This window comes from Oryzias latipes, chromosome 4 (assembly GCF_053564925.1).
Source record: "Oryzias latipes strain Hd-rR chromosome 4, Olatipes_Hd-rR_3.1".
NCBI lineage: Eukaryota > Metazoa > Chordata > Actinopteri > Beloniformes > Adrianichthyidae > Oryzias > Oryzias latipes.
The window spans coordinates 419,764-447,628 of record NC_136240.1 but is presented as its reverse complement, the minus strand read 5'-3'; positions in this window follow the sequence as shown (position 1 = coordinate 447,628).

Genomic DNA, 27,865 nt, shown 5'->3' with positions numbered 1-27,865 from the left:
AAAAAGCGTTTTCGGCTCTATGACTGTTTTGAATTTTAAACTTACAACGTTGCATAAAATAACACTTTCTTGAACTGCCAATGAGAACTTTGACTTTTGGGTGCGTTTTTTGCTAAAAAATCATTTTGTCAGTCAAAAGTGCCAAAAATGTCAAAAAAGCGTTTTCGGCTCTATGACTGTTTTGAATTTTAAACTTACAACGTTGCATAAAATAACACTTTCTTGAACTGCAAATGAGAACTTCAACTTTTGGGTGCATTTGTTTCTAAAAAAAATCATTTTGTCAGTCAAAAGTGCCAAAATTTTCAAAAAAGTGTTTTCGGCTCTAACTATTACTGGTTTGAAATTTCAACGGACAACATGAGAAAAAATAAAACTTTCTTGAACATCAAATGAGAACTTCAACTTTTGGGTGCATTTGTTGCTAAAAAAAAATCATTTTGTCAGTCAAAAGTGCCAAAAATGTCAAAAAAGCGTTTTCGGCTCTATGACTGTTTTGAATTTTAAACTTACAATGTTGCATAAAATAACACTTTCTTGAACTGCAAATGAGAACTTCAACTTTTGGGTGCATTTGTTTCTAAAAAAAATCATTTTGTCAGTCAAAAGTGCCAAAAATGTCAAAAAAGCATTTTCGGCTCTATGACTGTTTTGAATTTTAAACTTACAACGTTGCATAAAATAACACTTTCTTGAACTGCAAATGAGAACTTTGACTTTTGGGTGCATTTGTTTCTAAAAATAATCATTTTGTCAGTCAAAAGTGCCAAAAGTGTCAAAAAAGTGTTTTCGGCTCTAACTATTACTGGTTTGAAGTTTCAACTGACAACATGAGAAAAAATAAAACTTTCTTGAACATCAAATGAGAACTTCAACTTTTGGGTGCATTTGTTGCTAAAAAAAAATCATTTTGTCAGTCAAAAGTACCAAAAGTGTCAAAAAAGCGTTTTCGGCTCTATGACTGTTTTGAATTTTAAACTTACAATGTGGCATAAAATAACACTTTCTTGAACATCAAATGAGAACTTCAACTTTTGGGTGCGTTTTTTGCTAAAAAATTATTTTTTCAGTCAAAAGTGCCAAAAATGTCAAAAAAGCGTTTTCGGCTCTGTGACTGTTTTGAATTTTAAACTTACAACGTTGCATAAAATAACACTTTCTTGAACTGCAAATGAGAACTTCAACTTTTGGGTGCATTTGTTTAAAAAAAAATCATTTTGTCAGTCAAAAGTGCCAAAAGTGTCAAAAAAGTGTTTTCGGCTCTAACTATTACTGGTTCGAAGTTTCAACTGACAACATGAGAAAATATAAAACTTTCTTGAACATCAAATGAGAACTTAAACTTTTGGGTGCATTTGTTGCTAAAAATCATTTTGTCAGTCAAAAGTGTCAAAAAAGTGTTTTCGGCTCTAACTATTACTGGTTTGAAGTTTCAACTGACAACATGAGAAAAAATAAAACTTTCTTGAACATCAAATGAGAACTTCAACTTTTGGGTGCATTTGTTGCTAAAAAAAATCATTTTGTCAGTCAAAAGTACCAAAAGTGTCAAAAAAGCGTTTTCGGCTCTATGACTGTTTTGAATTTTAAACTTACAATGTGGCATAAAATAACAATTTCTTGAACATCAAATGAGAACTTCAACTTTTGGGTGCGTTTTTTGCTAAAAAATTATTTTGTCAGTCAAAAGTGCCAAAAGTGTCAAAAAAGCGTTTTCGGCTCTATGACTGTTTTGAATTTTAAACTTACAATGTGGCATAAAATAAAAATTTCTTGAACATCAAATGAGAACTTCAACTTTTGGGTGCGTTTTTTGCTAAAAAATCATTTTGTCAGTCAAAAGTGCCAAAAATGTCAAAAAAGCGTTTTCGGCTCTATGATTGTTTTGAATTTTAAACTTACAACGTTGCATTAAATAACACTTTCTTGAACTGCAAATGAGAACTTCAACTTTTGGGTGCATTTGTTGCTAAAAATCATTTTGTCAGTCAAAAGTGTCAAAAAAGTGTTTTCGGCTCTAACTATTACTGGTTTGAAGTTTCAACTGACAACATGAGAAAAAATAAAACTTTCTTGAACATCAAATGAGAACTTCAACTTTTGGGTGCATTTGTTGCTAAAAAAAATCATTTTGTCAGTCAAAAGTACCAAAAGTGTCAAAAAAGCGTTTTCGGCTCTATGACTGTTTTGAATTTTAAACTTACAATGTGGCATAAAATAACAATTTCTTGAACATCAAATGAGAACTTCAACTTTTGGGTGCGTTTTTTGCTAAAAAATTATTTTGTCAGTCAAAAGTGCCAAAAGTGTCAAAAAAGCGTTTTCGGCTCTATGACTGTTTTGAATTTTAAACTTACAATGTGGCATAAAATAAAAATTTCTTGAACATCAAATGAGAACTTCAACTTTTGGGTGCGTTTTTTGCTAAAAAATCATTTTGTCAGTCAAAAGTGCCAAAAATGTCAAAAAAGCGTTTTCGGCTCTATGATTGTTTTGAATTTTAAACTTACAACGTTGCATTAAATAACACTTTCTTGAACTGCAAATGAGAACTTCAACTTTTGGGTGCATTTCTTTCTAAAAAAAATCATTTTGTCAGTCAAAAGTGTCAAAAAAGTGTTTTCGGCTCTAACTATTACTGGTTTGAAGTTTCAACTGACAACATGAGAAAAAATAAAACTTTCTTGAACATCAAATGAGAACGTCAACTTTTGGGTGCATTTGTTATTAAAAAAAAATCATTTTGTCAGTCAAAAGTACCAAAAGTGTCAAAAAAGCGTTTTCGGCTCTATGACTGTTTTGAATTTTAAACTTACAATGTGGCATAAAATAACAATTTCTTGAACATCAAAGGAGAACTTCAACTTTTGGGTGCGTTTTTTGATAAAAAATCATTTTGTCAGTCAAAAGTGCCAAAAGTGTCAAAAAAGCGTTTTCGGCTCTATGACTGTTTTGAATTTTAAACTTACAATGTGGCATAAAATAACAATTTCTTGAACATCAAATGAGAACTTCAACTTTTGGGTGCGTTTTTTGCTAAAAATCATTTTGTCAGTCAAAAGTGTCAAAAAAGTGTTTTCGGCTCTAACTATTACTGGTTTGAAGTTTCAACTGACAACATGAGAAAAAATAAAACTTTCTTGAACATCAAATGAGAACTTCAACTTTTGGGTGCATTTGTTGCTAAAACAAATCATTTTGTCAGTCAAAAGTACCAAAAGTGTCAAAAAAGCGTTTTCGGCTCTATGACTGTTTTGAATTTTAAACTTACAATGTGGCATAAAATAACAATTTCTTGAACATCAAATGAGAACTTCAACTTTTGGGTGCGTTTGTTGCTAAAAAAAATCATTTTGTCAGTCAAAAGTACCAAAAGTGTCAAAAAAGCGTTTTCGGCTCTATGACTGTTTTGAATTTTAAACTTACAACGTTGCATAAAATAACACTTTCTTGAACTGCAAATGAGAACTTTGACTTTTGGGTGCATTTGTTTCTAAAAATAATCATTTTGTCAGTAAAATGTGCCAAAAGTGTCAAAAAAGTGTTTTCGGCTCTAACTATTACTGGTTTGAAGTTTCAACTGACAACATGAGAAAAAATAAAACTTTCTTGAACATCAAATGAGAACTTTAACTTTTGGGTGCATTTGTTGCTAAAAAAAATCATTTTGTCAGTCAAAAGTACCAAAAGTGTCAAAAAAGCGTTTTCGGCTCTATGACTGTTTTGAATTTTAAACTTACAATGTGGCATAAAATAACAATTTCTTGAACATCAAATGAGAACTTCAACTTTTGGGTGCGTTTTTTGCTAAAAAATCATTTTGTCAGTCAAAAGTGCCAAAAATGTCAAAAAAGCGTTTTCGGCTCTATGACTGTTTTGAATTTTAAACTTACAACGTTGCATAAAATAACACTTTCTTGAACTGCCAATGAGAACTTTGAATTTTGGGTGCGTTTTTTGCTAAAAAATCATTTTGTCAGTCAAAAGTGCCAAAAATGTCAAAAAAGCGTTTTCGGCTCTATGACTGTTTTGAATTTTAAACTTACAACGTTGCATAAAATAACACTTTCTTGAACTGCAAATGAGAACTTCAACTTTTGGGTGCATTTGTTTCTAAAAAAAATCATTTTGTCAGTCAAAAGTGCCAAAATTTTCAAAAAAGTGTTTTCGGCTCTAACTATTACTGGTTTGAAATTTCAACGGACAACATGAGAAAAAATAAAACTTTCTTGAACATCAAATGAGAACTTCAACTTTTGGGTGCATTTGTTGCTAAAAAAAATCATTTTGTCAGTCAAAAGTGCCAAAAATGTCAAAAAAGCGTTTTCGGCTCTATGACTGTTTTGAATTTTAAACTTACAACGTTGCATAAAATAACACTTTCTTGAACTGCAAATGAGAACTTTGACTTTTGGGTGCGTTTCTTGCTAAAAAATCATTTTGTCAGTCAAAAGTGCCAAAAATGTCAAAAAAGCATTTTCGGCTCTATGACTGTTTTGAATTTTAAACTTACAACGTTGCATAAAATAACACTTTCTTGAACTGCAAATGAGAACTTTGACTTTTGGGTGCATTTGTTTCTAAAAATAATCATTTTGTCAGTCAAAAGTGCCAAAAGTGTCAAAAAAGTGTTTTCGGCTCTAACTATTACTGGTTTGAAGTTTCAACTGACAACATGAGAAAAAATAAAACTTTCTTGAACATCAAATGAGAACTTCAACTTTTGGGTGCATTTGTTGCTAAAAAAAAATCATTTTGTCAGTCAAAAGTACCAAAAGTGTCAAAAAAGCGTTTTCGGCTCTATGACTGTTTTGAATTTTAAACTTACAATGTGGCATAAAATAACACTTTCTTGAACATCAAATGAGAACTTCAACTTTTGGGTGCGTTTTTTGCTAAAAAATTATTTTTTCAGTCAAAAGTGCCAAAAATGTCAAAAAAGCGTTTTCGGCTCTGTAACTGTTTTGAATTTTAAACTTACAACGTTGCATAAAATAACACTTTCTTGAACTGCAAATGAGAACTTCAACTTTTGGGTGCATTTGTTTAAAAAAAAATCATTTTGTCAGTCAAAAGTGCCAAAAGTGTCAAAAAAGTGTTTTCGGCTCTAACTATTACTGGTTTGAAGTTTCAACTGACAACATGAGAAAATATAAAACTTTCTTGAACATCAAATGAGAACTTCAACTTTTGGGTGCGTTTTTTGCTAAAAATCATTTTGTCAGTCAAAAGTGCAAAAAATGTCAAAAAAGCGTTTTCGGCTCTATGATTGTTTTGAATTTTAAACTTATAACGTTGCATAAAATAACACTTTCTTGAACTGCAAATGAGAACTTCAACTTTTGGGTGCATTTGTTTCTAAAAAAAATCATTTTGTCAGTCAAAAGTGTCAAAAAAGTGTTTTCGGCTCTAACTATTACTGGTTTGAAGTTTCAACTGACAACATGAGAAAAAATAAAACTTTCTTGAACATCAAATGAGAACTTCAACTTTTGGGTGCATTTGTTGCTAAAAAAAATCATTTTGTCAGTCAAAAGTACCAAAAGTGTCAAAAAAGCGTTTTCGGCTCTATGACTGTTTTGAATTTTAAACTTACAATGTGGCATAAAATAACAATTTCTTGAACATCAAATGAGAACTTCAACTTTTGGGTGCGTTTGTTTCTACAAAAAATCATTTTGTCAGTCCAAAGTGCCAAAAATGTCAAAAAAGCGTTTTCGGCTCTAACTATTACTGGTTTGAAGTTTCAACTGACAACATGAGAAAAAATAAAACTTGCTAAAAAAAAATCATTTTGTCAGTCAAAAGTACCAAAAGTGTCAAAAAAGCGTTTTCGGCTCTATGACTGTTTTGAATTTTAAACTTACAATGTGGCATAAAATAACACTTTCTTGAACATCAAATGAGAACTTCAACTTTTGGGTGCGTTTTTTGCTAAAAAATTATTTTTTCAGTCAAAAGTGCCAAAAATGTCAAAAAAGCGTTTTCGGCTCTGTGACTGTTTTGAATTTTAAACTTACAACGTTGCATAAAATAACACTTTCTTGAACATCAAATGAGAACTTCAACTTTTGGGTGCGTTTTTTGCTAAAAAATCATTTTGTCAGTCAAAAGTGCCAAAAATGTCAAAAAAGCGTTTTCGGCTCTATGACTGTTTTGAATTTTAAACTTACAATGTGGCATAAAATAACAATTTCTTGAACATCAAATGAGAACTTCAACTTTTGGGTGCGTTTTTTGCTAAAAATCATTTTGTCAGTCAAAAGTGCAAAAAATGTCAAAAAAGCGTTTTCGGCTCTATGATTGTTTTGAATTTTAAACTTACAACGTTGCATAAAATAACACTTTCTTGAACTGCAAATGAGAACTTCAACTTTTGGGGACATTTGTTTCTAAAAAAAATCATTTTGTCAGTCAAAAGTGTCAAAAAAGTGTTTTCGGCTCTAACTATTACTGGTTTGAAGTTTCAACTGACAACATGAGAAAAAATAAAACTTTCTTGAACATCAAATGAGAACTTCAACTTTTGGGTGCATTTGTTGCTAAAAAAAATCATTTTGTCAGTCAAAAGTACCAAAAGTGTCAAAAAAGCGTTTTCGGCTCTATGACTGTTTTGAATTTTAAACTTACAATGTGGCATAAAATAACAATTTCTTGAACATCAAATGAGAACTTCAACTTTTGGGTGCGTTTTTTGCTAGAAAATCATTTTTTCAGTCAAAAGTGCCAAAAGTGTCAAAAAAGATTTTTCGGCTCTAACTATTACTGGTTTGAAGTTTCAACTGACAACATGAGAAAAAATAAAACTTTTTTGAACATCAAATGAGAACTTCAACTTTTGGGTGCATTTGTTTCTAAAAAAAATCATTTTGTCACTCAAAATTGCCAAAAGTGTCAAAAAAGTGTTTTCGGCTCTAACTATTACTGGTTTGAAATTTCAACTGACAACATGAGAAAAAATAAAACTTTCTTGAACATCAAATGAGAACTTCAACTTTTGGGTGCATTTGTTGCTAAAAAAAATCATTTTGTCAGTCAAAAGTACCAAAAGTGTCAAAAAAGCGTTTTCGGCTCTATGACTGTTTTGAATTTTAAACTTACAATGTGGCATAAAATAACAATTTCTTGAACATCAAATGAGAACTTCAACTTTTGGGTGCGTTTTTTGCTAAAAAATCATTTTGTCAGTCAAAAGTGCCAAAAATGTCAAAAAAGCGTTTTCGGCTCTATGACTGTTTTGAATTTTAAACTTACAACGTTGCATAAAATAACACTTTCTTGAACTGCCAATGAGAACTTTGAATTTTGGGTGCGTTTTTTGCTAAAAAATCATTTTGTCAGTCAGAAGTGCCAAAAATGTCAAAAAAGCGTTTTCGGCTCTATGACTGTTTTGAATTTTAAACTTACAACGTTGCATAAAATAACACTTTCTTGAACTGCAAATGAGAACTTCAACTTTTGGGTGCATTTGTTTCTAAAAAAAATCATTTTGTCAGTCAAAAGTGCCAAAATTTTCAAAAAAGTGTTTTCGGCTCTAACTATTACTGGTTTGAAATTTCAAAGGACAACATGAGAAAAAATAAAACTTTCTTGAACATCAAATGAGAACTTCAACTTTTGGGTGCATTTGTTGCTAAAAAAAATCATTTTGTCAGTCAAAAGTGCCAAAAATGTCAAAAAAGCGTTTTCGGCTCTATGACTGTTTTGAATTTTAAACTTACAACGTTGCATAAAATAACACTTTCTTGAACTGCAAATGAGAACTTTGACTTTTGGGTGCGTTTCTTGCTAAAAAATCATTTTGTCAGTCAAAAGTGCCAAAAATGTCAAAAAAGCATTTTCGGCTCTATGACTGTTTTGAATTTTAAACTTACAACGTTGCATAAAATAACACTTTCTTGAACTGCAAATGAGAACTTTGACTTTTGGGTGCATTTGTTTCTAAAAATAATCATTTTGTCAGTCAAAAGTACCAAAAGTGTCAAAAAAGCGTTTTCGGCTCTATGACTGTTTTGAATTTTAAACTTACAATGTGGCATAAAATAACAATTTCTTGAACATCAAATGAGAACTTCAACTTTTGGGTGCGTTTGTTTCTACAAAAAATCATTTTGTCAGTCCAAAGTGCCAAAAATGTCAAAAAAGCGTTTTCGGCTCTAACTATTACTGGTTTGAAGTTTCAACTGACAACATGAGAAAAAATAAAACTTGCTAAAAAAAAAATCATTTTGTCAGTCAAAAGTACCAAAAGTGTCAAAAAAGCGTTTTCGGCTCTATGACTGTTTTGAATTTTAAACTTACAATGTGGCATAAAATAACACTTTCTTGAACATCAAATGAGAACTTCAACTTTTGGGTGCGTTTTTTGCTAAAAAATTATTTTTTCAGTCAAAAGTGCCAAAAATGTCAAAAAAGCGTTTTCGGCTCTGTGACTGTTTTGAATTTTAAACTTACAACGTTGCATAAAATAACACTTTCTTGAACTGCAAATGAGAACTTCAACTTTTGGGTGCATTTGTTTAAAAAAAAATCATTTTGTCAGTCAAAAGTGCCAAAAGTGTCAAAAAAGTGTTTTCGGCTCTAATTATTACTGGTTTGAAGTTTCAACTGACAACATGAGAAAAAATAAAACTTTCTTGAACATCAAATGAGAACTTCAACTTTTGGGTGCATTTGTTGCTAAAAAAAAATCATTTTGTCAGTCAAAAGTACCAAAAGTGTCAAAAAAGCGTTTTCGGCTCTATGACTGTTTTGAATTTTAAACTTACAATGTGGCATAAAATAACACTTTCTTGAACATCAAATGAGAACTTCAACTTTTGGGTGCGTTTTTTGCTAAAAAATAATTTTTTCAGTCAAAAGTGCCAAAAATGTCAAAAAAGCGTTTTCGGCTCTGTGACTGTTTTGAATTTTAAACTTACAACGTTGCATAAAATAACACTTTCTTGAACTGCAAATGAGAACTTCAACTTTTGGGTGCATTTGTTTAAAAAAAAATCATTTTGTCAGTCAAAAGTGCCAAAAGTGTCAAAAAAGTGTTTTCGGCTCTAACTATTACTGGTTTGAAGTTTCAACTGACAACATGAGAAAATATAAAACTTTCTTGAACATCAAATGAGAACTTCAACTTTTGGGTGCGTTTTTTGCTAAAAATCATTTTGTCAGTCAAAAGTGCAAAAAATGTCAAAAAAGCGTTTTCGGCTCTATGATTGTTTTGAATTTTAAACTTACAACGTTGCATAAAATAACACTTTCTTGAACTGCAAATGAGAACTTCAACTTTTGGGTGCATTTGTTTCTAAAAAAAATCATTTTGTCAGTCAAAAGTGTCAAAAAAGTGTTTTCGGCTCTAACTATTACTGGTTTGAAGTTTCAACTGACAACATGAGAAAAAATAAAACTTTCTTGAACATCAAATGAGAACTTCAACTTTTGGGTGCATTTGTTGCTAAAAAAAATCATTTTGTCAGTCAAAAGTACCAAAAGTGTCAAAAAAGCGTTTTCGGCTCTATGACTGTTTTGAATTTTAAACTTACAATGTGGCATAAAATAACAATTTCTTGAACATCAAATGAGAACTTCAACTTTTGGGTGCGTTTGTTTCTACAAAAAATCATTTTGTCAGTCCAAAGTGCCAAAAATGTCAAAAAAGCGTTTTCGGCTCTAACTATTACTGGTTTGAAGTTTCAACTGACAACATGAGAAAAAATAAAACTTGCTAAAAAAAAAATCATTTTGTCAGTCAAAAGTACCAAAAGTGTCAAAAAAGCGTTTTCGGCTCTATGACTGTTTTGAATTTTAAACTTACAATGTGGCATAAAATAACACTTTCTTGAACATCAAATGAGAACTTCAACTTTTGGGTGCGTTTTTTGCTAAAAAATTATTTTTTCAGTCAAAAGTGCCAAAAATGTCAAAAAAGCGTTTTCGGCTCTGTGACTGTTTTGAATTTTAAACTTACAACGTTGCATAAAATAACACTTTCTTGAACTGCAAATGAGAACTTCAACTTTTGGGTGCATTTGTTTAAAAAAAAATCATTTTGTCAGTCAAAAGGACCAAAAGTGTCAAAAAAGTGTTTTCGGCTCTAACTATTACTGGTTTGAAGTTTCAACTGACAACATGAGAAAATATAAAACTTTCTTGAACATCAAATGAGAACTTCAACTTTTGGGTGCGTTTTTTGCTAAAAATCATTTTGTCAGTCAAAAGTGCAAAAAATGTCAAAAAAGCGTTTTCGGCTCTATGATTGTTTTGAATTTTAAACTTACAACGTTGCATAAAATAACACTTTCTTGAACTGCAAATGAGAACTTCAACTTTTGGGTGCATTTGTTTCTAAAAAAAATCATTTTGTCAGTCAAAAGTGTCAAAAAAGTGTTTTCGGCTCTAACTATTACTGGTTTGAAGTTTCAACTGACAACATGAGAAAAAATAAAACTTTCTTGAACATCAAATGAGAACTTCAACTTTTGGGTGCATTTGTTGCTAAAAAAAATCATTTTGTCAGTCAAAAGTACCAAAAGTGTCAAAAAAGCGTTTTCGGCTCTATGACTGTTTTGAATTTTAAACTTACAATGTGGCATAAAATAACACTTTCTTGAACATCAAATGAGAACTTCAACTTTTGGGTGCGTTTTTTTACTGGTTTGAAGTTTCAACTGACAACATGAGAAAATATAAAACTTTCTTGAACATCAAATGAGAACTTCAACTTTTGGGTGCGTTTTTTGCTAAAAATCATTTTGTCAGTCAAAAGTGCAAAAAATGTCAAAAAAGCGTTTTCGGCTCTATGATTGTTTTGAATTTTAAACTTACAACGTTGCATAAAATAACACTTTCTTGAACTGCAAATGAGAACTTCAACTTTTGGGTGCATTTGTTTCTAAAAAAAAATCATTTTGTCAGTCAAAAGTGTCAAAAAAGTGTTTTCGGCTCTAACTATTACTGGTTTGAAGTTTCAACTGACAACATGAGAAAAAATAAAACTTTCTTGAACATCAAATGAGAACTTCAACTTTTGGGTGCATTTGTTGCTAAAAAAAATCATTTTGTCAGTCAAAAGTACCAAAAGTGTCAAAAAAGCGTTTTCGGCTCTATGACTGTTTTGAATTTTAAACTTACAATGTGGCATAAAATAACACTTTCTTGAACATCAAATGAGAACTTCAACTTTTGGGTGCGTTTTTTTACTGGTTTGAAGTTTCAACTGACAACATGAGAAAATATAAAACTTTCTTGAACATCAAATGAGAACTTCAACTTTTGGGTGCGTTTTTTGCTAAAAATCATTTTGTCAGTCAAAAGTGCAAAAAATGTCAAAAAAGCGTTTTCGGCTCTATGATTGTTTTGAATTTTAAACTTACAACGTTGCATAAAATAACACTTTCTTGAACTGCAAATGAGAACTTCAACTTTTGGGTTTATTTGTTTCTAAAAAAAAATCATTTTGTCAGTCAAAAGTGTCAAAAAAGTGTTTTCGGCTCCAACTATTACTGGTTTGAAGTTTCAACTGACAACATGAGAAAAAATAAAACTTTCTTGAACATCAAATGAGAACTTCAACTTTTGGGTGCATTTGTTGCTAAAAAAAATCATTTTGTCAGTCAAAAGTACCAAAAGTGTCAAAAAAGCGTTTTCGGCTCTATGACTGTTTTGAATTTTAAACTTACAATGTGGCATAAAATAACAATTTCTTGAACATCAAATGAGAACTTCAACTTTTGGGTGCGTTTGTTTCTACAAAAAATCATTTTGTCAGTCCAAAGTGCCAAAAATGTCAAAAAAGCGTTTTCGGCTCTAACTAATACTGGTTTGAAGTTTCAACTGACAACATGAGAAAAAATAAAACTTGCTAAAAAAAAATCATTTTGTCAGTCAAAAGTACCAAAAGTGTCAAAAAAGCGTTTTCGGCTCTATGACTGTTTTGAATTTTAAACTTACAATGTGGCATAAAATAACACTTTCTTGAACATCAAATGAGAACTTCAACTTTTGGGTGCGTTTTTTGCTAAAAAATTATTTTTTCAGTCAAAAGTGCCAAAAATGTCAAAAAAGCGTTTTCGGCTCTGTGACTGTTTTGAATTTTAAACTTACAACGTTGCATAAAATAACACTTTCTTGAACTGCAAATGAGAACTTCAACTTTTGGGTGCATTTGTTTAAAAAAAAATCATTTTGTCAGTCAAAAGTGCCAAAAATGTCAAAAAAGCGTTTTCGGCTCTAACTATTACTGGTTTGAAGTTTCAACTGACAACATGAGAAAAAATAAAACTTACTTGAACATCAAATGAGAACTTCAACTTTTGGGTGCATTTGTTGCTAAAAAAAATCATTTTGTCAGTCAAAAGTACCAAAAGTGTCAAAAAAGCGTTTTCGGCTCTATGACTGTTTTGAATTTTAAACTTACAATGTGGCATAAAATAACAATTTCTTGAACATCAAATGAGAACTTCAACTTTTGGGTGCGTTTTTTGCTAAAAAATCATTTTTTCAGTCAAAAGTGCCAAAAGTGTCAAAAAAGCGTTTTCGGCTCTATGACTGTTTTGAATTTTAAACTTACAATGTGGCATAAAATAACAATTTCTTGAACATCAAATGAGAACTTCAACTTTTGGGTGCGTTTTTTGCTAAAAATCATTTTGTCAGTCAAAAGTGCAAAAAATGTCAAAAAAGCGTTTTCGGCTCTATGATTGTTTTGAATTTTAAACTTACAACGTTGCATAAAATAACACTTTCTTGAACTGCAAATGAGAACTTCAACTTTTGGGTGCATTTGTTTCTAAAAAAAATCATTTTGTCAGTCAAAAGTACCAAAAGTGTCAAAAAAGCGTTTTCGGCTCTATGACTGTTTTGAATTTTAAACTTACAATGTGGCATAAAATAACACTTTCTTGAACATCAAATGAGAACTTCAACTTTTGGGTGCGTTTTTTTACTGGTTTGAAGTTTCAACTGACAACATGAGAAAATATAAAACTTTCTTGAACATCAAATGAGAACTTCAACTTTTGGGTGCGTTTTTTGCTAAAAATCATTTTGTCAGTCAAAAGTGCAAAAAATGTCAAAAAAGCGTTTTCGGCTCTATGATTGTTTTGAATTTTAAACTTACAACGTTGCATAAAATAACACTTTCTTGAACTGCAAATGAGAACTTCAACTTTTGGGTTTATTTGTTTCTAAAAAAAAATCATTTTGTCAGTCAAAAGTGTCAAAAAAGTGTTTTCGGCTCCAACTATTACTGGTTTGAAGTTTCAACTGACAACATGAGAAAAAATAAAACTTTCTTGAACATCAAATGAGAACTTCAACTTTTGGGTGCATTTGTTGCTAAAAAAAATCATTTTGTCAGTCAAAAGTACCAAAAGTGTCAAAAAAGCGTTTTCGGCTCTATGACTGTTTTGAATTTTAAACTTACAATGTGGCATAAAATAACAATTTCTTGAACATCAAATGAGAACTTCAACTTTTGGGTGCGTTTGTTTCTACAAAAAATCATTTTGTCAGTCCAAAGTGCCAAAAATGTCAAAAAAGCGTTTTCGGCTCTAACTAATACTGGTTTGAAGTTTCAACTGACAACATGAGAAAAAATAAAACTTGCTAAAAAAAAATCATTTTGTCAGTCAAAAGTACCAAAAGTGTCAAAAAAGCGTTTTCGGCTCTATGACTGTTTTGAATTTTAAACTTACAATGTGGCATAAAATAACACTTTCTTGAACATCAAATGAGAACTTCAACTTTTGGGTGCGTTTTTTGCTAAAAAATTATTTTTTCAGTCAAAAGTGCCAAAAATGTCAAAAAAGCGTTTTCGGCTCTGTGACTGTTTTGAATTTTAAACTTACAACGTTGCATAAAATAACACTTTCTTGAACTGCAAATGAGAACTTCAACTTTTGGGTGCATTTGTTTAAAAAAAAATCATTTTGTCAGTCAAAAGTGCCAAAAATGTCAAAAAAGCGTTTTCGGCTCTAACTATTACTGGTTTGAAGTTTCAACTGACAACATGAGAAAAAATAAAACTTACTTGAACATCAAATGAGAACTTCAACTTTTGGGTGCATTTGTTGCTAAAAAAAATCATTTTGTCAGTCAAAAGTACCAAAAGTGTCAAAAAAGCGTTTTCGGCTCTATGACTGTTTTGAATTTTAAACTTACAATGTGGCATAAAATAACAATTTCTTGAACATCAAATGAGAACTTCAACTTTTGGGTGCGTTTTTTGCTAAAAAATCATTTTTTCAGTCAAAAGTGCCAAAAGTGTCAAAAAAGCGTTTTCGGCTCTATGACTGTTTTGAATTTTAAACTTACAATGTGGCATAAAATAACAATTTCTTGAACATCAAATGAGAACTTCAACTTTTGGGTGCGTTTTTTGCTAAAAATCATTTTGTCAGTCAAAAGTGCAAAAAATGTCAAAAAAGCGTTTTCGGCTCTATGATTGTTTTGAATTTTAAACTTACAACGTTGCATAAAATAACACTTTCTTGAACTGCAAATGAGAACTTCAACTTTTGGGTGCATTTGTTTCTAAAAAAAAATCATTTTGTCAGTCAAAAGTGTCAAAAAAGTGTTTTCGGCTCTAACTATTACTGGTTTGAAGTTTCAACTGACAACATGAGAAAAAATAAAACTTTCTTGAACATCAAATGAGAACTTCAACTTTTGGGTGCATTTGTTGCTAAAAAAAATCATTTTGTCAGTCAAAAGTACCAAAAGTGTCAAAAAAGCGTTTTCGGCTCTATGACTGTTTTGAATTTTAAACTTACAATGTGGCATAAAATAACAATTTCTTGAACATCAAATGAGAACTTCAACTTTTGGGTGCGTTTTTTGCTAAAAAATCATTTTGTCAGTCAAAAGTGCCAAAAGTGTCAAAAAAGCGTTTTCGGCTCTATGACTGTTTTGAATTTTAAACTTACAATGTGGCATAAAATAACACTTTCTTGAACATCAAATGAGAACCTCAACTTTTGGGTGCATTTTTTGCTAAAAAATTATTTTTTCAGTCAAAAGTGCCAAAAATGTCAAAAAAGCGTTTTCGGCTCTATGACTGTTTTGAATTTTAAACTTACAACGTTGCATAAAATAACACTTTCTTGAACTGCAAATGAGAATTTTGACTTTTAGGTGCGTTTTTAGCTAAAAAAAGCATTTTGTCAGTCAAAAGTGCCAAAAGTGTAAAAAAAAAAAGGGTTTACTGCTGACTGGTTTGAACTTTCAACTTATAACATGACAGAAAATAACACTTTCTTGAACTGCAAATGAGAACTTAAACTTTTGGGGGCATTTGTTGTTAAAAAAATCATTTTGTCGGTCAAAAGTGCCAAAAGTGTCAAAAAAGCGTTTTCGGTTCTATGACTGTTTTGAATTTTAAACTTACAACGTTGCATAAAATAACACTTTCTTGAACTGCAAATGAGAACTTCAACTTTTGGGTGCAGTTGTTTCTACAAAAAATCATTTTGTCAGTCCAAAGTGCCAAAAATGTCAAAAAAGCGTTTTCGGCTCTAACTATTACTGGTTTGAAGTTTCAACTGACAACATGAGAAAAAATAAAACTTTCTTGAACATCAAATGAGAACTTCAACTTTTGGGTGCATTTGTTGCTAAAAAAAATCATTTTGTCAGTCAAAAGTACCAAAAGTGTCAAAAAAGCGTTTTCGGCTCTATGACTGTTTTGAATTTTAAACTTACAATGTGGCATAAAATAACAATTTCTTGAACATCAAATGAGAACTTCAACTTTTGGGTGCGTTTTTTGCTAAAAAATCATTTTTTCAGTCAAAAGTGTCAAAAAAGCGTTTTCGGCTCTATGACTGTTTTGAATTTTAAACTTACAATGTGGCATAAAATAACAATTTCTTGAACATCAAATGAGAACTTCAACTTTTGGGTGCGTTTTTTGCTAAAAATCATTTTGTCAGTGAAAAGTGCAAAAAATGTCAAAAAAGCGTTTTCGGCTCTATGATTGTTTTGAATTTTAAACTTACAACGTTGCATAAAATAACACTTTCTTGAACTGCAAATGAGAACTTCAACTTTTGGGTGCATTTGTTTCTAAAAAAAATCATTTTGTCAGTCAAAAGTGTCAAAAAAGTGTTTTCGGCTCTAACTATTACTGGTTTGAAGTTTCAACTGACGACATGAGAAAAAATAAAACTTTCTTGAACATCAAATGAGAACTTCAACTTTTGGGTGCATTTGTTGCTAAAAAAAATCATTTTGTCAGTCAAAAGTACCAAAAGTGTCAAAAAAGCGTTTTCGGCTCTATGACTGTTTTGAATTTTAAACTTACAATGTGGCATAAAATAACAATTTCTTGAACATCAAATGAGAACTTCAACTTTTGGGTGCGTTTTTTGCCAAAAAAATTATTTTTTCAGTCAAAAGTGCCAAAAGTGTCAAAAAAGCGTTTTCGGCTCTATGACTGTTTTGAATTTTAAACTTACAATGTGGCATAAAATAACACTTTCTTGAACATCAAATGAGAACTTCAACTTTTGGGTGCGTTTTTTGCTAAAAATCATTTTGTCAGTCAAAAGTGTCAAAAAAGCGTTTTCGGCTCTATGATTGTTTTGAATTTTAAACTTACAACGTTGCATAAAATAACACTTTCTTGAACTGCAAATGAGAACTGCAACTTTTGGGTGCATTTGTTTCTAAAAAAAATCATTTTGTCAGTCAAAAGTGTCGAAAAAGCGTTTTCAGCTCTATGACTGTTTTGAATTTTAAACTTACAATGTGGCATAAAATAACACTTTCTTGAACATCAAATGAGAACCTCAACTTTTGGGTGCGTTTTTTGCTAAAAAATCATTTTGTCAGTCAAAAGTGCCAAAAATGTCAAAAAAGCGTTTTCGGCTCTATGACTGTTTTGAATTTTAAACTTACAACGTTGCATAAAATAACACTTTCTTGAACTGCAAATGAGAACTTCAACTTTTGGGTGCATTTGTTTCTAAAAAAAATCATTTTGTCAGTCAAAAGTGTCAAAAAAGTGTTTTCGGCTCTAACTATTACTGGTTTGAAGTTTCAACTGACGACATGAGAAAAAATAAAACTTTCTTGAACATCAAATGAGAACTTAAACTTTTGGGTGCATTTGTTGCTAAAAAAAATCATTTTGTCAGTCAAAAGTACCAAAAGTGTCAAAAAAGCGTTTTCGGCTCTATGACTGTTTTGAATTTTAAACTTACAATGTGGCATAAAATAACACTTTCTTGAACATCAAATGAGAACTTTGACTTTTGGGTGCGTTTTTTGCTAAAAAATCATTTTGTCAGTCAAAAGTGCCAAAAATGTCAAAAAAGCGTTTTCGGCTCTATGACTGTTTTGAATTTTAAACTTACAACGTTGCATAAAATAACACTTTCTTGAACTGCAAATGAGAACTTCAACTTTTGGGTGCATTTGTTTCTAAAAAAAATCATTTTGTCAGTCAAAAGTGCCAAAAGTGTCAAAAAAGTGTTTTCGGCTCTAACTATTACTGGTTTGAAGTTTCAACTGACAACATGAGAAAAAATAAAACTTTCTTGAACATCAAATGAGAACTTCAACTTTTGGGTGCATTTGTTTCTAAAAAAAATCATTTTGTCAGTCAAAAGTGTCAAAAAAGTGTTTTCGGCTCTAACTATTACTGGTTTGAAGTTTCAACTGACAACATGAGAAAATATAAAACTTTCTTGAACATCAAATGAGAACTTAAACTTTTGGGTGCATTTGTTGCTAAAAAAAATCATTTTGTCAGTCAAAAGTACCAAAAGTGTCAAATAAAGTCTATGCTCAGAGTATGACTGTTTTGAAGATTTAACTTACAACGTGACAAAAAATAACACTTTCTTGAACTGCAATTAAGAACTTTGACTTTTGGGTGCATTTGTTTCTAAAAAAAATCATTTTGTCAGTCAAAAGTGCCAAAAGTGTCAAAAAAGTGTTTTCGGCTCTAACTATTACTGGTTTGAAGTTTCAACTGACAACATGAGAAAAAATAAAACTTTCTTGAACATCAAATGAGAACTTCAACTTTTGGGTGCATTTGTTTCTAAAAATAATCATTTTGTCAGTCAAAAGTGTCAAAAAAGTGTTTTCGGCTCTAACTATTACTGGTTTGAAGTTTCAACTGACAACATGAGAAAATATAAAACTTTCTTGAACATCAAATGAGAACTTAAACTTTTGGGTGCATTTGTTGCTAAAAAAAAATCATTTTGTCAGTCAAAAGTACCAAAAGTGTCAAAAAAGTCTATGCTCAGAGTATGACTGTTTTGAAGATTTAACTTACAACGTGACAAAAAATAACACTTTCTTGGACTGCAAATAAGAACTTTGACTTTTGGGTGCGTTTTTTGCTAAAAAATCATTTTGTCAGTCAAAAGTGCCAAAAGTGTCAAAAAAGGGTTTTTGGCTCAATGACTGTTTTGAATTTTCAACTTACAACGTGACAAAAAAAAACACATTTTTGAACTGCAAATGCAAACTTTAAATTTTGACTGGTTTTGTGCTTAAAATTCATTTTGTCATTCAAAAGTGCCAAAAGTGTCAAAAAAGCGTTTTCGGCTCTATGACTGTTTTGAATTTTCAACTTACCACGTGGCATAAAATAACAATTTCTTGAACTGCAAATGAGAACTTAAACTTTTGGGGGCATTTGTTGTTAAAAAATAATTTTGTCAGTCAAAAGTGCCAAAAGTGTCAAAAAAGCGTTTTCGGTTCTATGACTGTTTTGAATTTTAAACTTACAATGTGGCATAAAATAACACTTTCTTGAACATCAAATGAGAACCTCAACTTTTGGGTGCGTTTTTTGCTAAAAAATCATTTTGTCAGTCAAAAGTGCCAAAAATGTCAAAAAAGCGTTTTCGGCTCTATGACTGTTTTGAATTTTAAACTTACAACGTTGCATAAAATAACACTTTCTTGAACTGCAAATGAGAATTTTGACTTTTAGGTGCGTTTTTAGCTAAAAAAAGCATTTTGTCAGTCAAAAGTGCCAAAAGTGTAAAAAAAAAAGGGTTTACTGCTGACTGGTTTGAACTTTCAACTTATAACATGACAGAAAATAACACTTTCTTGAACTGCAAATGAGAACTTAAACCTTTGGGGGCATTTGTTGTTAAAAAAATCATTTTGTCGGTCAAAAGTGCCAAAAGTGTCAAAAAAGCGTTTTCGGTTCTATGACTGTTTTGAATTTTAAACTTACAACGTTGCATAAAATAACACTTTCTTGAACTGCAAATGAGAACTTCAACTTTTGGGTGCATTTGTTTCTACAAAAAATCATTTTGTCAGTCCAAAGTGCCAAAAATGTCAAAAAAGCGTTTTCGGCTCTAACTATTACTGGTTTGAAGTTTCAACTGACAACATGAGAAAAAATAAAACTTTCTTGAACATCAAATGAGAACTTCAACTTTTGGGTGCATTTGTTGCTAAAAAAAATCATTTTGTCAGTCAAAAGTACCAAAACTGTCAAAAAAGCGTTTTCGGCTCTATGACTGTTTTGAATTTTAAACTTACAATGTGGCATAAAATAACAATTTCTTGAACATCAAATGAGAACTTCAACTTTTGGGTGCGTTTTTTGCTAAAAAATCATTTTTTCAGTCAAAAGTGCCAAAAGTGTCAAAAAAGCGTTTTCGGCTCTATGACTGTTTTGAATTTTAAACTTACAATGTGGCATAAAATAACAATTTCTTGAACATCAAATGAGAACTTCAACTTTTGGGTGCGTTTTTTGCTAAAAATCATTTTGTCAGTCAAAAGTGCAAAAAATGTCAAAAAAGCGTTTTCGGCTCTATGATTGTTTTGAATTTTAAACTTACAACGTTGCATAAAATGACACTTTCTTGAACTGCAAATGAGAACTTCAACTTTTGGGTGCATTTGTTTCTAAAAAAAATCATTTTGTCAGTCAAAAGTGTCAAAAAAGTGTTTTCGGCTCTAACTATTACTGGTTTGAAGTTTCAACTGACGACATGAGAAAAAATAAAACTTTCTTGAACATCAAATGAGAACTTCAACTTTTGGGTGCATTTGTTGCTAAAAAAAATCATTTTTTCAGTCAAAAGTACCAAAAGTGTCAAAAAAGCGTTTTCGGCTCTATGACTGTTTTGAATTTTAAACTTACAATGTGGCATAAAATAACAATTTCTTGAACATCAAATGAGAACTTCAACTTTTGGGTGCGTTTTTTGCTAAAAAATCATTTTGTCAGTCAAAAGTGCCAAAAGTGTCAAAAAAGCGTTTTCGGCTCTATGACTGTTTTGAATTTTAAACTTACAATGTGGCATAAAATAATTTCTTGAACATCAAATGAGAACTTCAACTTTTGGGTGCGTTTTTTGCTAAAAATCATTTTGTCAGTCAAAAGTGCAAAAAATGTCAAAAAAGCGTTTTCGGCTCTATGATTGTTTTGAATTTTAAACTTACAACGTTGCATAAAATAACACTTTCTTGAACTGCAAATGAGAACTTCAACTTTTGGGTGCATTTGTTTCTAAAAAAAATCATTTTGTCAGTCAAAAGTACCAAAAGTGTCAAAAAAGTGTTTTCGGCTCTAACTATTACTGGTTTTAAGTTTCAACAGATAACATGAGAAAAAATAAAACTTTCTTGAATATCAAATGAGAACTTCAACTTTTGGGTGCATTTGTTGCTAAAAAAAATCATTTTGTCAGTCAAAAGTACCAAAAGTGTCAAAAAAGCGTTTTCGGCTCTATGACTGTTTTGAATTTTAAACTTACAATGTGGCATAAAATAACAATTTCTTGAACATCAAATGAGAACTTCAACTTTTGGGTGCGTTTTTTGCTAAAAAATCATTTTGTCAGTCAAAAGTGCCAAAAATGTCAAAAAAGCGTTTTCGGCTCTATGACTGTTTTGAATTTTAAACTTACAACGTTGCATAAAATAACACTTTCTTGAACTGCAAATGAGAACTTCAACTTTTGGGTGCATTTGTTTCTAAAAAAAATCATTTTGTCAGTCAAAAGTGCCAAAAGTGTCAAAAAAGTGTTTTCGGCTCTAACTATTACTGGTTTGATGTTTCAACTGACAACATGAGAAAAAATAAAACTTTCTTGAACATCAAATGAGAACTTCAACTTTTGGGTGCATTTGTTGCTAAAAAAAATCATTTTGTCAGTCAAAAGTGCCAAAAGTGTCAAAAAAGCGTTTTCGGCTCTATGACTGTTTTGAATTTTAAACTTACAATGTGGCATAAAATAACAATTTCCTGAACATCAAACGAGAACTTCAACTTTTGGGTGCGTTTTTTGCTAAAAATCATTTTGTCAGTCAAAAGTGCCAAAAATGTCAAAAAAGCGTTTTCGGCTCTATGATTGTTTTGAATTTTAAACTTACAACGTTGCATAAAATAACACTTTCTTGAACTGCAAATGAGAACTTCAACTTTTGGGTGCATTTGTTTCTAAAAAAAATCATTTTGTCAGTCAAAAGTGTCAAAAAAGTGTTTTCGGCTCTAACTATTACTGGTTTGAAGTTTCAACTGACGACATGAGAAAAAATAAAACTTTCTTGAACATCAAATGAGAACTTCAACTTTTGGGTGCATTTGTTGCTAAAAAAAATCATTTTGTCTGTCAAAAGTACCAAAAGTGTCAAAAAAGCGTTTTCGGCTCTATGACTGTTTTGAATTTTAAACTTACAATGTGGCATACAATAACAATTTCTTGAACATCAAATGAGAACTTCAACTTTTGGGTGCGTTTTTTGCTAAAAAATCAATTTGTCAGTCAAAAGTGCCAAAAGTGTCAAAAAAGCGTTTTCGGCTCTATGACTGTTTTGAATTTTAAACTTACAACGTTGCATAAAATAACACTTTCTTGAACTGCAAATGAGAACTTCAACTTTTGGGTGCATTTGTTTCTAAAAAAAATCATTTTGTCAGTCAAAAGTGCCAAAAGTGTCAAAAAAGTGTTTTCGGCTCTAACTATTACTGGTTTGAAGTTTCAACTGACAACATGAGAAAAAATAAAACTTTCTTGAACATCAAATGAGAACTTCAACTTTTGGGTGCATTTGTTTCTAAAAAAAATCATTTTGTCAGTCAAAAGTGTCAAAAAAGTGTTTTCGGCTCTAACTATTACTGGTTTGAAGTTTCAACTGACAACATGAGAAAATATAAAACTTTCTTGAACATCAAATGAGAACTTCAACTTTTGGGTGCATTTGTTGCTAAAAAAAAATCATTTTGTCAGTCAAAAGTACCAAAAGTGTCAAAAAAGTCTATGCTCAGAGTATGACTGTTTTGAAGATTTAACTTACAACGTGACAAAAAATAACACTTTCTTGAACTGCAAATAAGAACTTTGACTTTTGGGTGCATTTGTTTCTAAAAAAAATCATTTTGTCAGTCAAAAGTGCCAAAAGTGTCAAAAAAGTGTTTTCGGCTCTAACTATTACTGGTTTGAAGTTTCAACTGACAACATGAGAAAAAATAAAACTTTCTTGAACATCAAATGAGAACTTCAACTTTTGGGTGCATTTGTTTCTAAAAAAAATCATTTTGTCTGTCAAAAGTGTCAAAAAAGTGTTTTCGGCTCTAACTATTACTGGTTTGAAGTTTCAACTGACAACATGAGAAAATAACACTTTCTTGAACTGCAAATAAGAACTTTGACTTTTGGGTGCGTTTTTTGCTAAAAAATCATTTTGTCAGTCAAAAGTGCCAAAAGTGTCAAAAAAGGGTTTTTGGCTCAATGACTGTTTTGAATTTTCAACTTACAACGTGACAAAAAAAAACACATTTTTGAACTGCAAATGCAAACTTTAAATTTTGACTGGTTTTGTGCTTAAAATTCATTTTGTCAGTCAAAAGTGCCAAAAGTGTCAAAAAATTGTTTTCGGCTCTAACTATTACTGGTTTGAAGTTTCAACTGACAACATGAGAAAAAATAAAACTTTCTTGAACATCAAATGAGAACTTCAACTTTTGGGTGCATTTGTTGCTAAAAAAAAATCATTTTGTCAGTCAAAAGTACCAAAAGTGTCAAAAAAGCGTTTTCGGCTCTATGACTGTTTTGAATTTTAAACTTACAATGTGGCATAAAATAACACTTTCTTGAACTGCAAATGAGAACTGTGACTTTTGGGTGCGTTTTTTGCTAAAAATCATTTTGTCAGTCAAAAGTGCCAAAAATGTCAAAAAAGCGTTTTCGGCTCTATGACTGTTTTGAATTTTAAACTTACAACGTTGCATAAAATAACACTTTCTTGAACTGCAAATGAGAACTTCAACTTTTGGGTGCATTTGTTTCTAAAAAAAATCATTTTGTCAGTCAAAAGTGCCAAAAGTGTCAAAAAAGTGTTTTCGGCTCTAACTATTACTGGTTTGAAGTTTCAACTGACAACATGAGAAAAAATAAAACTTTCTTGAACATCAAATGAGAACTTCAACTTTTGGGTGCATTTGTTTCTAAAAAAAATCATTTTGTCACTCAAAAGTGTCAAAAAAGTGTTTTCGGCTCTAACTATTACTGGTTTGAAGTTTCAACTGACAACATGAGAAAATATAAAACTTTCTTGAACATCAAATGAGAACTTAAACTTTTGGGTGCATTTGTTGCTAAAAAAAAATCATTTTGTCAGTCAAAAGTACCAAAAGTGTCAAAAAAGTCTATGCTCAGAGTATGACTGTTTTGAAGATTTAACTTACAACGTGACAAAAAATAACACTTTCTTGAACTGCAAATAAGAACTTTGACTTTTGGGTGCATTTGTTTCTAAAAAAAATCATTTTGTCAGTCAAAAGTGCCAAAAGTGTCAAAAAAGTGTTTTCGGCTCTAACTATTACTGGTTTGAAGTTTCAACTGACAACATGAGAAAAAATAAAACTTTCTTGAACATCAAATGAGAACTTCAACTTTTGGGTGCATTTGTTTCTAAAAAAAAATCATTTTGTCAGTCAAAAGTGTCAAAAAAGTGTTTTCGGCTCTAACTATTACTGGTTTGAAGTTTCAACTGACAACATGAGAAAATATAAAACTTTCTTGAACATCAAATGAGAACTTAAACTTTTGGGTGCATTTGTTGCTAAAAAAAAATCATTTTGTCAGTCAAAAGTACCAAAAGTGTCAAAAAAGTCTATGCTCAGAGTATGACTGTTTTGAAGATTTAATTTACAACGTGACAAAAAATAACACTTTCTTGAACTGCAAATAAGAACTTTGACTTTTGGGTGCGTTTTTTGCTAAAAAATCATTTTGTCAGTCAAAAGTGCCAAAAGTGTCAAAAAAAGGGTTTTTGGCTCAATGACTGTTTTGAATTTTCAACTTACAACGTGACAAAAAAAAACACATTTTTGAACTGCAAATGCAAACTTTAAATTTTGACTGGTTTTGTGCTTAAAATTCATTTTGTCAGTCAAAAGTGCCAAAAGTGTCAAAAAAGCGTTTTCGGCTCTATGACTGTTTTGAATTTTCAACTTACCACGTGGCATAAAATAACAATTTCTTGAACTGCAAATGAGAACTTAAACTTTTGGGGGCATTTGTTGTTAAAAAATAATTTTGTCAGTCAAAAGTGCCAAAAGTGTCAAAAAAGCGTTTTCGGTTCTATGACTGTTTTGAATTTTAAACTTACAATGTGGCATAAAATAACACTTTCTTGAACATCAAATGAGAACCTCAACTTTTGGGTGCGTTTTTTGCTAAAAAATCATTTTGTCAGTCAAAAGTGCCAAAAATGTCAAAAAAGCGTTTTCGGCTCTATGATTGTTTTGAATTTTAAACTTACAACGTTGCATAAAATAACACTTTCTTGAACTGCAAATGAGAACTTAAACTTTTGGGGGCATTTGTTGTTAAAAAAATCATTTTGTCGGTCAAAAGTGCGAAAAGTGTCAAAAAAGCGTTTTCGGTTCTATGACTGTTTTGAATTTTAAACTTACAACGTTGCATAAAATAACACTTTCTTGAACTGCAAATGAGAACTTCAACTTTTGGGTGCATTTGTTTCTACAAAAAATCATTTTGTCAGTCCAAAGTGCCAAAAATGTCAAAAAAGCGTTTTCGGCTCTAACTATTACTGGTTTGAAGTTTCAACTGACAACATGAGAAAAAATAAAACTTTCTTGAACATCAAATGAGAACTTCAACTTTTGGGTGCATTTGTTGCTAAAAAAAATCATTTTGTCAGTCAAAAGTACCAAAAGTGTCAAAAAAGCGTTTTCGGCTCTATGACTGTTTTGAATTTTAAACTTACAATGTGGCATAAAATAACAATTTCTTGAACATCAAATGAGAACTTCAACTTTTGGGTGCGTTTTTTGCTAAAAAATCATTTTTTCAGTCAAAAGTGCCAAAAGTGTCAAAAAAGCGTTTTCGGCTCTATGACTGTTTTGAATTTTAAACTTACAATGTGGCATAAAATAACAATTTCTTGAACATCAAATGAGAACTTCAACTTTTGGGTGCGTTTTTTGCTAAAAAATCATTTTGTCAGTCAAAAGTGCCAAAAGTGTCAAAAAAGCGTTTTCGGCTCTATGACTGTTTTGAATTTTAAACTTACAATGTGGCATAAAATAATTTCTTGAACATCAAATGAGAACTTCAACTTTTGGGTGCGTTTTTTGCTAAAAATCATTTTGTCAGTCAAAAGTGCCAAAAATGTCAAAAAAGCGTTTTCGGCTCTATGATTGTTTTGAATTTTAAACTTACAACGTTGCATAAAATGACACTTTCTTGAACTGCAAATGAGAACTTCAACTTTTGGGTGCACTTGTTTCTAAAAAAAATCATTTTGTCAGTCAAAAGTGTCAAAAAAGTGTTTTCGGCTCTAACTATTACTGGTTTGAAGTTTCAACTGACGACATGAGAAAAAATAAAACTTTCTTGAACATCAAATGAGAACTTCAACTTTTGGGTGCATTTGTTGCTAAAAAAAATCATTTTGTCAGTCAAAAGTACCAAAAGTGTCAAAAAAGCGTTTTCGGCTCTATGACTGTTTTGAATTTTAAACTTACAATGTGGCATAAAATAACAATTTCTTGAACATCAAATGAGAACTTCAACTTTTGGGTGCGTTTTTTGCTAAAAAATCATTTTTTCAGTCAAAATACCAAAAATGTCAAAAAAGCGTTTTCGGCTCTATGACTGTTTTGAATTTTAAACTTACAACGTTGCATAAAATAACACTTTCTTGAACTGCAAATGAGAACTTCAACTTTTGGGTGCATTTGTTTCTAAAAAAAATCATTTTGTCAGTCAAAAGTGCCAAAAGTGTCAAAAAAGTGTTTTCGGCTCTAACTATTACTGGTTTGATGTTTCAACTGACAACATGAGAAAAAATAAAACTTTCTTGAACATCAAATGAGAACTTCAACTTTTGGGTGCATTTGTTGCTAAAAAAAATCATTTTGTCAGTCAAAAGTACCAAAAGTGTCAAAAAAGCGTTTTCGGCTCTATGACTGTTTTGAATTTTAACTTACAATGTGGCATAGAATAACAATTTCTTGAACATCAAATGAGAACTTCAACTTTTGGGTGCGTTTTTTGCTAAAAAATCATTTTGTCAGTCAAAAGTGCCAAAAGTGTCAAAAAAGCGTTTTCGGCTCTATGACTGTTTTGAATTTTAAACTTACAATGTGGCATAAAATAACAATTTCTTGAACATCAAACGAGAACTTCAACTTTTGGGTGCGTTTTTTGCTAAAAATCATTTTGTCAGTCAAAAGTGCCAAAAATGTCAAAAAAGCGTTTTCGGCTCTATGATTGTTTTGAATTTTAAACTTACAACGTTGCATAAAATAACACTTTCTTGAACTGCAAATGAGAAGTTCAACTTTTGGGTGCATTTGTTTCTAAAAAAAATCATTTTGTCAGTCAAAAGTGTCAAAAAAGTGTTTTCGGCTCTAACTATTACTGGTTTGAAGTTTCAACTGACGACATGAGAAAAAATAAAACTTTCTTGAACATCAAATGAGAACTTCAACTTTTGGGTGCATCTGTTGCTAAAAAAATCATTTTGTCAGTCAAAAGTACCAAAAGTGTCAAAAAAGCGTTTTCGGCTCTATGACTGTTTTGAATTTTAAACTTACAATGTGGCATAAAATAACAATTTCTTGAACATCAAATGAGAACTTCAATTTTTGGGTGCGTTTTTTGCTAAAAAATCATTTTGTCAGTCAAAAGTGCCAAAAGTGTCAAAAAAGCGTTTTCGGCTCTATGACTGTTTTGAATTTTAAACTTACAATGTGGCATAAAATAACACTTTCTTGAACATCAAATGAGAACTTCAACTTTTGGGTGCGTTTTTTGCTAAAAAATCATTTTGTCAGTCAAAAGTGCCAAAAATGTCAAAAAAGCGTTTTCGGCTCTATGACTGTTTTGAATTTTAAACTTACAACGTTGCATAAAATAACACTTTCTTGAACTGCAAATGAGAACTTCAACTTTTGGGTGCATTTGTTTCTAAAAAAAATCATTTTGTCAGTCAAAAGTGCCAAAAGTGTCAAAAAAGATTTTTCGGCTCTAACTATTACTGGTTTGAAGTTTCAACTGACAACATGAGAAAAAATAAAACTTTCTTGAACATCAAATGAGAACTTCAACTTTTGGGTGCATTTGTTTCTAAAAAAAATCATTTTGTCACTCAAAAGTGCCAAAAGTGTCAAAAAAGCGTTTTCGGCTCTATGACTGTTTTGAATTTTAAACTTACAATGTGGCATAAAATAACAATTTCTTGAACATCAAATGAGAACTTCAATTTTTGGGTGCGTTTTTTGCTAAAAAATCATTTTGTCAGTCAAAAGTGTCAAAAGTGTCAAAAAAGCGTTTTCGGCTCTATGACTGTTTTGAATTTTAAACTTACAATGTGGCATAAAATAACACTTTCTTGAACATCAAATGAG